At 39.0% G+C, this 14,372-nt stretch overlaps 1 protein-coding gene across 3 annotated transcripts in view; it reads right to left on the reverse strand.

Annotated features, from left to right (window-relative positions):
- CTCF (CCCTC-binding factor) overlaps nucleotides 1-14,372 on the reverse strand; it is a 49,603-nt gene that overhangs the window by 33,675 nt on the left and 1,556 nt on the right. For 2 of the 3 annotated variants that reach the window (XM_081806461.1, XM_081806459.1), the window contains exons 2-3: nucleotides 11,039-11,150; nucleotides 9,672-9,784 (exon numbers count right to left, since the gene is read on the reverse strand). The gene's annotated coding sequence lies outside the window, so the exon portion shown is untranslated. The remainder of the gene's footprint in view (nucleotides 1-9,671; nucleotides 9,785-11,038; nucleotides 11,151-14,372) is intronic. The other variant, XM_081806460.1, reaches the window with a different exon arrangement.

Here is a 14,372-nt window from a genome sequence, read left to right on the forward strand (position 1 = left end):
GGATGAGATGGACCTTGACAGGCAAACTACAGTAGAGAGGAACATGTAAAAGAGGAAACTGTAGGTGGGAGAAAAAAACATGTATGGAATTAGTCAAATTCTGTGCAAAAAAATTCAACATAACTAAGTGGAACCGTACTAAATTACCTCAGGTTTATTAGTGTGACCTGGCTTCAGAAGCCATGTTCTGATTCCTCAGTAAGGGTAGCCTATTTATTTCACTTACTGAACATTTAACACATGAAACAGAAGACAAAGTCTATTTGGGAGTCAACACACCAGTGCCACGATACCAAGTGAAAGCTGCTTCCCAAGCACATGCTGCCCCTCTCTTTTTTATAGTCCGAATGACAGTTTTGCTGGCATACAACAACTTAATGCCTCACTTCTCCTTGTGCTCCCAAGGGTGACGATGTCAGGAACTACCACATCTCTCTCTGCTTTGCTCCAAGCCCATATCCCTGAAAGCAGCTCAGAGTTACACTGTCTTTGGAGCAGTCCTACAGTCTTTCACTGCTGGGAATATGAGAAAGGCTGGGGATCTATAGCAAGTCTATCACCTTGAATAAATAAATATGTCATCAAAAGGACTAGATTACACACACATACAATAAAGAATTTATAGAACATGCAATAGGCACATCTATGGATTGGGGAGCAGATTCTACCCGAGCAGTGGTTCCCATACCTGGATGGTTATCAGAATCACCTGGTGAGCTTTAAAATACATAAATCCCAGAGATTCTAATTCAGTAGATCTAGGGTGGAAGAGACTTGATTTCAAAAGGTCCCCAAGTGATTGATATAGAACCTCTGCTGACCATGGCTTGGAAGTGACTGACCTAGAATACAATACTTATCCACCCTAAATACAGGTCTACATAAATCCAAGCTACTCAAATACCCATGGTTTTCTACTATGAGAATTTTTGGTTCATTCTTTAGAACAAATAATTGTTTCGTTTATTTATTTAGAGAAAAATCTACAAAGTCTACTTCAAAACTGATGTTTTGATGTTTGTCAGGTTTTGATGATTCCCATATAAGCAGTAATGGAATGTACAACCCAAAAAAGAAGTCCTAAAGTTTTGGGGCGCCTGGGTGGCTCAGTCGTTAAGCGTCTGCCTTTGGCTCAGGTCATGATCCCAGGGTCCTGGGATCGAGCCCCATGTCGGGCTCCCTGCTCAGCAGGAAGCCTGCTTCTCCCTCTCCCATTCCCCCTGCTTGTGTTCCCTCTCTCACTGTCTCTCTCTGTCAAATAAAATCTTGGGGCGCCTGGGTGGCTCAGTCGTTAAGCGTCTGCCTTCGGCTCAGGTCATGATCCCAGGGTCCTGAGATCGAGCCCCACGTTGGGCTCCCTGCTCCGCGGGAAGCCTGCTTCTCCCTCTCTCACTCCCCCTGCTTGTGTTCCCTCTCTTGCTGTATCTCTCTGTGTCAAATAAATAAATAAATAAATAAAATCTTAAAAAAAAAAAAAAGTCCTAAAGTTTTACCTCTACCATGGGTACCAGCAACAAAATCTCTCTCTACACGGTATGAACAAGCTTAACACATGACACAGGAAAAAAGTAAAAAGAAGAAAAATGGATATACATAACAAGAGTGAACTGGTTTTGCAATGTGTCTCAGTGACCATGTGGCCAATGCCTGAGTATCTCTATAACCCGGTACTCACTCATGAAGGCTACCTGGTGGAACCAAGACCATTTTTATTTGGTAAATGGGGTCTCCTATAAGGTCAGTGTTAAATCAGAAGCCAACAGCTTAAATCCAACAATGTACCCATACTAAAAGTATAATAATGATAATAAATGGCAATATGAGGTCTCTGAACAAAGATCAAGTAATAGTTATATTGAAAAAAAGAAGTAAGATATTCTTAGTGAGTCAATAGTGTAGTAGCATGAAGTATGGATAATAGCTAAAGTGCTACTCAATAGAACAGAAGAAATCTGAAAAACAGAAAAAGGATATACATGTATAGGACCAGTGATACAGAAGTTTAAACAATGGAAGAAACTTTAAACTAATATTAGTTTATGAAAACAAGTAATTTGTCAATTTGGTTACTCCTTAAAAATATGGGAACAAATACAGGAAAGGAGATAAAGGCAAGAGCTTAACCAAGAGATGGGGGTGGGGAGGCGGGGGGAGGAATTATGTATTTATAAATACCCAAAAGACATGACAAGGAGAGAAAGAGCAAAGACCTTGTCTGACAAGGGGCCAGAAAGGAAAAAAATATATAAGATAATATATTATTTTATAGTCTCAACATATATTCACAACAAAAAATTTTAAGTAGGAGTAGAAAGTTAAAGATACAAATAAAAGAGAGACACGAGAAATAGTGAAAGTCATTAGGGTACCCTCTATTATTATAGAATAGTTACATACATACCTCTGTGAATGTAAAATATTTTGTACCTGCTCTATGATACATGATCATGACCACGCCATGCCAGAATTGTTATACCAGAGTTCATAAAGAAATAAAAGTAGTGGGCTGAAATAATTTTTAACTTTCAATGGTCCAACTCGACAATACTCAAATAGGTGCTAACCAACACTGACCTCCAACGATGGTTTGTTCTTATCACAGAGAAACTACGGAAGGATTCTGAAGAAGTCCTGAGTTATAAGGAAAGAAGTAAAGAAGCTCAAATCCGAGCAGTGCTAGTACTGGATACCAAGCTTTAATATTAGTGACAGTCAGGGTCTAATAGTGCATTGTACACATGGACAACCTTTAAAGTTGGTGACAATGTTAAAAAAAATTCTGACACATACTAAAAACCTAACTTGTGCCAGCGCACAGGCATAATATACTCAAGAGCAGTAACAATGTACAGTCTTCACACTGGTTTTTCTACAGATATACACGGATTTATAATTCTGTCAAAAGAGATCTAAAAAACTGAATATCTAATAATTAGCTACAGAACCAAATGCAGTAGGATATTCTGTGAAACCCAGAGACTATTCAGAAACAGTATGGGGAAGAATAAAAAAACGTAGAAGCACCTGTCCTACATCTATAATCTCAGGAAAATCACTTTGCCTCTTAGGTTTCTTTTCTGTCAAATGAAGAGACTGTCAGATGACTTAAAATTTCATCTGGGTTTAACATCCTACACTTTTTTTTAGGTTATCAGTTAGATTCATCCTTGTAGGTAAGAAGGGGAACGAGTACAAGTACCCTTACTTCCCAGCTAAAAAAGTCAGACAAGAAATTTTAAGAAGTGCATACAACAAAGTTGTACAAAAGGATGGAGCAAAAGGTAGTTACCTAGCTTCGCAGTCCACTTGTCTGTAACCAAGAATCAGGAAGAAGTCTCTAAAATCTATTTAGATGAAGATGACTAATGCACACCACTCTACTAAGTGGCATTTACATCTGAAGTCCGGGAAATTTTTTGGGGGGGGGGGGAGGGGCAGAGGGAAAGGAAATGAGAGAATCTTAAGTAGGTAGTACCACGCTCAGCAAGAGGCCCCATGCAGGGCTCGATCTCAGGACCCTGAGATCATGACCTGAGCCAAAATCAAGAGTCAGATGCTTAACTGACTGAGCCACCCAGGTACCCTTCAAGTCCAGGAAATTTAATGAGGAATCTTTGTGTCAGGCAAAAACACACAAACATTAGATATAATCTACAAGACTGGCTCTTTCCTCCCTCCATTAGGACATATTTTAAGCTAGAAAGGCTGCTCAAAGTCAAGGTATAATCACTATTTGTATACCCGCCCCCCCACTCTCCCTGCACACAGAACATCAAGACATCTGCTCTTCAAAAGCCCCTACCAATCCAGGACATTTTAGGACTCTATCTGCCACCTTTCTTGTTGGGGAGGCATCTACCCTCCTTCAAAATAAGAAATAGGGGATTTAATTTTAGGGTGAAAAATGCTTAAAGCCATAGCTATATACTTGATACGATAACTGACTTAACCATTAGCTAAGATGCACATTTATCTGAAAGTCAATCAGTAAAATATCTACTACTGAGAACAGTCAAGAACAGAATCAAAAAAGGACTCTGAACAGTTATGACATCTCAAAATCTATGCACTCAAATGTACAATTAACTTGGCTCTTAACTCAAAGTCCATTTACTCTTGTATTAAAAATAATTCAAACAATGGGGAAGAGAAGAGATGAAGTATTAGAGGCAAGAAGCTAGAGCCAAAACCAAGAGACTTATCCCCAAAGGAACAGATTAGAAAACTTAACAATGAGCAATAAGGAAGTACATTCCTAGTAATTTGAAATAACATAGGGTATCTAATGGGGAAAATGTTCATTAACATATAACATGAAGAAAGATTACAAAAGAGGATGCAAGACAGGATTCCAACTTAATTTAACAAAATGAAACAAATAAAACTATACAAATAGCATTTTTGGTGAGATCCCCTACCTTAAGTCAGGCAGGTATTACATCTCTCCTGGACCGATGCAATGGCCTCTCAACTAGTTTTCCTGCTTCCCCTCTTGCTTCCTTACCACCATTTTTCACACAGTGGACAAAGATTTCTAAGATGGAAATTTATTATCAGCAAGGAGACTTCAATTCTGAAACCTCCCCTGTGAAAACTTGTAAGCTTAAGCCTACACTCTTTCACCTGGACTACAGGGTCCTCTAAGGTCCTATCAGCAGAGCTGCATCCAGCCCCATACACTTTCATAACTGCTTTCAGTGGCCAGAACTTTCTAGGCTTCTCTCCTCCTGCCTCTGGGCCTTTGTGCATGCCATTCCCTCTTCTGGGAATATACAAGCAATTAAACTTCTATGAAGTCATCCTATAAATACACTAGTGCAAGTACCCAAAGAGATATATGCAAGGATATCTACTAGCACATCTTTCCCTAACAGCAAGACTGAAAACAACTCAAATGTCCAGAGCTATGTATATAGTATGCTACCATCTGTGTTTTCTTAAAAGGATACACAAAACACATATGTTTATGAATGCACAGAATTTTCTCTGGAAGGATATATGAAAAATTAGTATTTATTACCTCTCAGGAAGAAAACTGAGGGATCAGAGGTGGGAAGAAGTTATTACTTTCCACTACACATTTTGTACTGTTTGAAATATTCCCATGTTTTTATTTAATGTAGTAGTTATAAAATACTTATATAGCACAATTACATTTTGTCTTTGAAACTGTATTATATGGGGGCGCCTGGGTGGTTCAGTCGGTTAAGTGTCTGACTCTTGATTTCAGCTCAGGTCATGATCTCAGAGTTGTGAGACTGAGCCCTCCATCGGGCTCTGTGCTGGGTATGAAGCCTGCTTAAGATTCTCTCTCCCGGGCGCCTGGGTGGCTCAGTTGGTTGAGCAACTGCCTTCAGCTCAGGTCATGATCCTGGAGTCCCGGGATTGAGTCCCGCATCAGGCTCCCTGCTCAGCAGGGAGTCTGCTTCTCCCTCTGACCCTCCCCCCTCTCATGTGCTCTCTCTCTCCTCTCATCCTCGCTCTCAAATAAATAAAATCTTAAAAAAAAAAAAAAAGATTCTCTCTCCCTCCTCCTCACCTTCTCTAAAAACAAAAACAAAAACAAAACACCAAACTGTATTATAATGTACATGCCCATTTACAGAAGTGCAGGGAAAAAACCCAAAGGGGAACACACCAAACTGTTAATAGTGTTTATCTCTGTGGAAAGAAAACTAAAAAGAGTTCTTTAGATTTTAGTATAGTTCCACAACTATTAGACTCTTCCAAAGAATGAAACTAAACATTATTCAGATGATACAAAAAAAGTTTAAGACCAAATATAAGTGAGGAGAGTTCTAAGAATTGCCTCTGCAACCTCAATTCCTCCTAACACTTGGGCAGATACATGGCTGCCCGGCCCCTCCCTCCTGCCTGCACTTCTGCAACAGTGTTCTGGCAAGGTTTTGAATCCACTCAGGAAGTCTAGACTTTACTGCCAGAATAAACTAGACAAAAATTCCTTTTATTATTTCATTATATTTATCAGAAAGCTTCAGTACTATTTCCTACTGTATTGGATTCCTTTTCCCTTTAAAAATTATATAATACACGGGACGCCTGGGTGGCTCAGTCCATTAAGCGTCTGCCTTCAGCTCAGGTCATGATCCCAGGATCCTGGGATCGAGTCCCACATGGGGCTCCTCGCTCAGCAGGGAGCCTGCTTCTCCTTCTGCCTGCCGCTCCCCCTGCTTGTGCTTGCTCTCCCTCATTCTCTCTCGACAAATAAATAAAATCTTTAAAAAAAAAATTATATATGTAAATACGAGAAAACTCAGATAATCAAGAATATACATCTATAGGTTTTATTTTATTTTATTTTATTTTTTTAAAGATTCCATTTATCGGGGCGCCTGAGTGGCTCAGTCGTTAAGTGTCTGCCTTCGGCTCAGGTCGTGATCCTAGGGTCCTGGGATCGAGCCCCGCGTCGGGCTCCCTGCTCAGAGGGAGGCCTGCTTCTCCCTCTCCCACTCCCCCTGCTTGTGTTCCCTCTCTCGCTGTGTCTCTGTCAAATAAAAAAAAAAAAAAAGATTCCATTTATCTATTTGTCGGAGAGAGGCGGCACAAGCGGGGGAGCAGCAGGCAGAGGGAGAAGCAGGCTCCCAGCTGAGCAGGGAGCCCAATGAGGGGCTCAAACCCAAGACCTTGGGATCAAGACCTGAGCCGAAGGCAGACACCTAACTGACTGAGCCACCCTGGCATCCCTATATTATTTTTTTAAAGATCTTATATGTTTATTTGAGAGAGTGAGAGCGAGAGAGAGCATCAGCAGGGGGAGGGGCAGAGGGAGAAGCAGACTTCCCACTGAGCAGGGAGCCGGAAATGGGGCTCGATCCCAGGACCCTGGGATCATGACCTGAGCTAAAGGCAGACGCTTAACAGACTGAGCCACCCTGGCGCCCCTATAGGTTTTTTTTTTTTTAAAGATTTTATTTATTCATGTGAGACACAGAGAGAGAGAGAGAGCATGAGCAGGGGGAGAGGCAGAGGGAGAAGCAGGCTCCCCGCTTAGCCAGGAGCCCGATGTGGGGCTCGATCCCAGGACCCTGGGATCATGACCTGAGCCAAAGGCAGACGCTTAACCATCTGAGCCACCCAGGCACCCCCCATAGGTTTTATATACACATTCTGGTTTATATCCACAGTCCCCTCCTTATACACACACACATATCTGTGCCTACTATTTGATAATCTCCTTTATATAATACATCTTGAATCTCTACCTTTCAGTATGTTACTATACATAATACAATAGTTGCATGACATCCTATTATACAGATATTCATAATTTAATCACTCCATTTTTGAATATGGTCATTCCCAAATTCTGGTAATTCTACTTTATTTAAAACAAAAAACAAAACAAAAAAAACCCCCGGAAAAATTTATTTGTGCTACAAGATGTTATACAAACTATAAAAAACCAGGAAGTTACCCCAGACCTAGCCACCCTTGAACTATTAGTTTTTTAATTTATTTTGACCAGTGTTTTGATGTCTGTTTAGTCTTTTTCCTAGGCATTCATTCATTCAATTACTGAGTTCTTTTTTTTTTTTTTTTAAGATTTTATTTATTTATTTGACAGAGAGCACAAGCAGGGGGAGTGATAGGGAGAGGGAGAAACAGGCTCCCGCTGAGCAGGGAGCCCAATGTAGGACTTGATCCCAGGACTGAGATCATGACCTGAGCTGAAGGCAGATGCTCAACCAAATGAGCCACCCAGGTGCCCCTACTCACTGAGTTCTTGCTATGTGCCAGGTTTTTGGTTTTTTACTTTTATTCCATAACTATTTTTTTGTATTATACTAAAAAAAAAAAAACAAAAAAAAACTTCATAAGTATTTTGCTGGTTAATAGTATCCCCAATCAATTTCTTTTTGTGGTTGTCAAACATCACTCCCAACATGGGTGTGCCCCTGTTTACTTATCCATTTCTCTACTGCTCAACAGATTTTGATTAATGTAATTTTCTCATCCACAAAGTCCCAATTTACTTGGTTCACATAATTTTTGTACAGTCTGGTAGTCATCACTGTAGCTTAATTCAAAATATATACACAATGACCAACTATTTTTTTTTTTTAAAGATTTTATTTATTTATTTCACAGAGAGAGACACAGTGAGAGAGGGAACACAAGCAGGGGGAGTGGGAGAAGCAGGCTTCCCAGAGAGCAGGGAGCCCAATGCGGGGCTCAATCCCAGGACCCTGGGATCATGACCTGAGTCGAAGGCAGACGCTTAATGACTAAGCCACCCAGGCACCCCTACAATGACCAACTGTTCTAAAGTCTAAAGATTATCACTTTACTTCTACATAGCACATTATAGTGTTACAAATATATATATTTCCCCCCAACAATACATTTAACTGCCATAAGCCTGTCATTTTACCAATGGGAAAAGGAAGGCACACAGAAGTCACCCCTAATGGACTTGCCCAAGGCCCTACAGCTATTCAGCTGCACTGACTAAACCTTGGTGCCCTAATAGGATTAAAATCAAATTTTATGCTCCTTTTGAATTTCCTCATACACCTACAGCAGGGTTTCTCCTCCAGAAAGCCTTTCTCAACATCTTTCACCAACTCCTGTAACTGACTATCCTCCCTGCATCCGAAACACACTTTTATCGGAGCACAAATAACACTTAATTACTGATTCCTTGCCCCATACTCAAGACCCTCTGGAAAACAATCTTTTTCTTATTCATCTCCAAATACCCAGTACCTAATGCAGTACCTGACACAAAGTAGAAAGGCAAGTGTTCAAAGAATGGAATGAACACATTACAAGTGTTCAATAAATACTATAAATATTTAGAGCACATCTAAACATCTGGTTGATCCAATTCAAATATGTTTCAGAGAAAGTCACACTCCACTGTGTCTAGAACAAATCAGGTTCAAATATAAAACTTGTATTCAAAGAATAGATATTATCAATATAGAAAATATAATTCTTAAGTGCCACTTATATTCAGAGCAATAAACTAGTAACAATACTTAGTAATTCTAAAACACACAAAACAGTTTAGATGCTTCTGAATAATTGTCTTAGGAGTCACAAAGTCTACCAGCTTAAGACTTAGCCATTTTATTATGACTCTGATTACAGAACAACTTGAATGGGGGAGGTAACAAAATCAGTATAAACTGTTAATTATACTCGAGTTAATGTGACATTTGCTTTCAAAATTCTCTTCTGTAGAATTTACAATTTTAGATCTGATTTTGCTCATTGCTTTATTTAAAAATTATAATTCTTAGGTCATTGGAATGGTCTTAATATTTCTGACTTGGTCCAGCCATCCAGAAACTCCCTACCAATCTGTGCAGAGCTCTTGTGCATGTTGAACATGTGCAAGAACATGCATGCAAGCTAACAAGCACCATTTAATACAATTTAACATCTATATTCCACAGTAGGATACTACAGGGAACAAAGTAAGAAGCTGGATGGTAGAGCTGTTCTATAGCTCAAAAGTATTGCTTCTCGAATACTAAAGTAAAAGTATTTCCACTATAGTACCTATACAAAAAGCAATTCTTATTCCCAGGTACTTATGACCCACTTTGTTGAAAACCTGTGTTATCTTAGACAGTCATACAGAGTTCCCATTCTGATGCTAAAATATGTATTTGTTTTAATGTAAAAATTTAAAAATTACTTACCAGTCAAATTACTTAACTCACCGCCCCCTCAATGAGCACAATTGAAGCTCCAAGAAGATGGGTCATGTTTATCTTGTGACTTCAAGTACCCCGGAATCATACCACTTTGTACCCTAAGGGTATTCATATCCCAGTTTGAGAAACAGGGATCTAAACAATTAAATAGCCATAACACTTAAAAGTGACCAACATGTTCCTATAATCCCATTCCCCAAACTCTTATGGCTAGTTTTCTCAACAGCTTTTCAAATCAGTATTGTTTTTCTTTTCAGCACTCATTAATATGTACTCTGTGTCAACACTCCTAAAAAAAACCTGCAAAGTACAAATTATTTCTGCAGTGACAGAATAATAGCCCATAGACCTTGTCCTTCCCATCTATCAATGTACCAAGCTGCCCATGGAAAACAGAGATGTGAAGAATAGTAGAGCTTTCACTCCTGTTCCCTTCCTCCTCTCTACTTGCTCCAGGCCCAGCTTTTAAGAAAAATCTTAGTAGTCATCACTTAGATGATTCATTCACACAAGCTTATCTAATGTCAGCATTTCTAATTCCCACCTCTCTTTTGCCGTTACAAAAGTGCAATTAAACTATTTTCACATTTTTAAAACATTTTCACATTTTCTAGGGGATAAGAAAGATGTGCTTTCTGATAGCCTGAGAAGAGATAATTTTCCTACTCAGAAACCTACTTTGTTGTTTATGAGATTCCAAAGCCTAGTAGATCTCAACATTTATAAGGGCTGTTTCAAGTTCCCTATGATGTCCATTATATTTTATAACAGACATTGTAGGCTACAGTAAATTTTAAGTGACACTTTAAAATGTTTTTAAAAGTTATTCGTAATGACTATAACTGATGGAAAAATGGGTTATCAGCTAGGCTAACTCAAGTTAACTAAGACAACTTTTATCTGTTTCCCCAAGAACAGGATTCCATCAAAATTTCAAATTGCCCTAGGCCATGGACTTTTGAGGTCATTTGCCAATAGTTAAAAAATATATTCCAAGGGTTTCTGCAGAAAAACAACCATTTCCTGGGGTCTTTCTACGTACACACTCAGAATGGTACTTAACGCTTTACACACATTCTCATCAACTTGGAGAACAGCCTCTGTTAACTGGTGTTGTTCTCTCACAAATGGGGACCGTAGGAGTAGAAAGGTTAAGTAACTTGCTCAGTGTCACCCAGCTAGCATATGGCAGTACAGTTCCAAACCAAGGACTCTAACTATAAAACCGGTATGCCCTCAATCACCCACTGTCCTGCATCTCCTATTCCCAAGAACAATATAGCAAATCCTCCAACCCCAGAAAGGATTTACTACTCCCATTTTCAAGACCAAGAAATGGAAAGAGCATTTACCTCTCCGTGACTGCAAAGTCAGTTTGAGGAGGGAAAACAGAACTCTCAAGCCCCTGGTTAGCAATCTGTCCACTAGTGCATCTTGTTCTTTGGCTCCAGATCTGTGATCATTCTAAAACAGAAACACAAATAGTTTTATGAATACCAAATATACACAAATGCACATATAATACGAAAAGCAAAATGAGGGCAAGATGAAAACTGATAAAATTGTTAAAAAACAATATACTTGTTAACAGGTGACATTACTAAATGAGGCATTCCATAAATTCTATCAAGCCAATAAAACACTCACACTTATTTTTTAGACATTTGCTTAATATATAAAGGATCTGTAATTATCAAAACAGTACCCCAGTGGGGTGCCTGGCTGGTTCAGTTGGTGGAGCACGTGACTCTTGATCTCAGGGTTCTGGGTTTGAGCCCCAAGTTGGGTATAGAGAGTATTAAAAAAAAAAAAAATCAAATCTTAAAAAAAAAAGTACACCATTATGATCTTGCAAGCAAATAATGGCCCATGTATGTATATTCAAGCTGACAAAAAATTAATTCTTATAGATATAGTAGTAGTCCTTTAATAGTATCATTTCCTTATATTCAGCAAGTAGTGGCTTTACTGATTAAGGTAGTTTACACCACAAGACTGTATTTTTCAGTTTAATAAGATAACTATGGAGAGAGCTTTCACTGACTTGAAATTCCTAGAAGCATAGCAATGAAATACTTTGTTAGCTGACATTTTCCTCCTTAAATTACAAATAAATTAACTGTCAAGCTTCAAGCTTCAGGCAACAGTAGAGTGGAACTTATTAGGAAGGAAGGAAGGAAAGAAGGAAGGAAGGAAGGAAGGAAGGAAGGAAGGAAGGGAAACTCACAAGTGAAATTAAAGTGCTAAAATTGAGTTAAGAGTTTCCAAATAGGGGCGGCTGGGTGGCTCAGTCGTTAAGCGTCTGCCTTCAGCTCAGGTCATGATCCCAGGGTCCTGAGATCGAGCCCAGCATCGGGCTCCCTGCTCCGCGGGAAGCCTGCTTCTCCCTCTCCCACTCCCCCTACTTGTGTTCCTGCTCTCACTATCTCTCTCTGTGAAATAAATAAATAAAATCTTTAAAAAAAAAAAAGTTTCCGAGAAATCTCGCATATCAGGTAAAACTAGGAGGGAATCCATCTCATAATTAACTAAAGCCCATAAAATCAAGCTGATATAATATTTTCTTAGATGAAGCTAAAGAAGTCTTCTCTGAGGCAATTTACAACTTGAATTGAGGATTAGTATATCTAGTCCAAGAAACACTTTTTTTTTTTTTTTAAGATTTTATTTATTTGACAGAGAGAGACACAGAGAGAGAGGGAACACAAGCAGGGGGAGTGGGAGAGGGAGAAGCAGGCTTCCCACTGAGCAGGGAGCCCGATGCGGGGCTCGATCCCAGGACCCTGGGATCCTGACCTGAGCCGAAGGCAGACGCTTTAACGACTGAGCCACTCAGGCACCCCAAGAAACATTTTTGTATTGGAGTCCATATATTGTTACTAGCAGGCCTCAAAGGAGATGAGATTTCATGTACCTCAACATTCTAAGAGTGAATAAAAATGAAGATCAAGTATGGAAAAATCACTATTCTTGGTATACATATTAGCAGTCTATACGCATTGTTCCATCTTTGCACTCAAATACTAATCACTAAGAAAATGCACAAAGATACTGCCAGAGAAGATTTGAAGATAGTGACTAGATAAAGTTTAGGGATGTTTAGAAAAACAAATATGGTATGCCAAATCCACCCATCAATTGCAAACCAGGGTCTTCAAGATTACACATTATTTGCCATTATTGTTCTTTCCAAAGCGGTATGCTCTTTCTCGAAGTATTAAATTATGACAAATTTTAGTTGTTCGAAGAGGGACATGATTTCTAGCAAAAGAGCCTGAAGTCATCTGGGACCAAGACAGGTAAATAGGGTAGATAGATGATCAACTAAATTCCTGGTCTTAAAAAATGAAATGGAGGCTATAAAATGGATGATGGGGAGTGAATTTGATGCCAGCAGCATCCCTAAAGCAAAACAAAACAAAACAGAAAGTCTCTAGAGGAGACTTTTTGCCAACAGGCACCACTGTGCAAGGCTCTGCCACAGGACTCCTCCTTGAGGCCCTAGTCAGCCACAGGTGGCCTCTGTACTCCCAAAGATCTCCCTCATTTTGTGTGTTGTTTAAAGCAAAATCCTAAAGCTCTTAGAATTGGAATGCATCTTATTCTAAGAATGACTTTTACAACTTCTAAATTTTCTTACGTTGGTTGAATAGACCCCTAAGGATGAGTTTTACAATTCCTCTTGAATAAGCAGTATTTTCTTAAGTGGGCAAACATTCCTGTTGTAATCTTTCTCATGTTACTGATTTAAGTAATAAGTTCCTTTGCGTAACCTTATATCCTCAATTTATTCTCTGTAGATTTCATTTTCCAATCAAGTATGAATCCTGGCATACAGGAAATCTCAAAGAACAGCAACTCTGTAGACAAAGTCTATACCATTAAAACAGCATAAATGATATGAAAAACTAAGAAGATGACTGCAGAGGGCAGAACTGTATGAAGAAACAAAACATGGTCTGTGGAGCACAACACTAACCAGGGAAAACAAGCTTTGCTCCTGGATCAATTACAGATCTTCTGGATTTTAATCTTTAACCCGAATAGAGCTTATTTTTATAAGTAAAACAGACTACCTGCCATCCACAATGTCAAAAGAAAAATAAAACCAAAAATCTCAAGAAATGCAAAAAATTACACAAATGGACTAATTTATTAGACAATTAAGCATAGTTCTATTCTCAAATCTAACACTTCATCAACACTACTGCATTTGTTAGTGCAATTTTACTTTTACCAGAGAGCAGGGGGAGAAGGAACGTTTTGTAGGGTTAAAAAAAAGAGATGCTGAAAGACTCTCCTATAGAGGCAGATTCCTGCAAAATCCTACAGATTGAGATTACACACAGCAGACCCGACAACTTTGCTTAGCACCAGGCTGTTTTAATTTCCTCATACGCTTAACATAGCTTTTCTTAAAAAAAAAAAAAAAGTTAATCAAAACCTTCCTCTCTCCAAAGCAACCCAAGCTGACACATCAACTACTGCACGATACTGTATTAAAGTACTAGAACATTTCAGGAAAATAAAAGAGAAAACTATGGCAATCCAACAGGAAGCTTTTTAATCATTCAAGAAGACAATTAAGGACAATAAATTTAATATACATGCCCTGTTTAACTTCTTTTACCGCCTATAGGGGACGTAGATTTTTAACTTTCCTAGTTGATTTAAACTCAAAGCATG

This window comes from Leptonychotes weddellii, chromosome 16, assembly GCF_054177405.1.
Source record: "Leptonychotes weddellii isolate Sample4059 chromosome 16, ASM5417740v2, whole genome shotgun sequence".
Classification (NCBI taxonomy): Eukaryota; Metazoa; Chordata; class Mammalia; order Carnivora; family Phocidae; genus Leptonychotes; species Leptonychotes weddellii.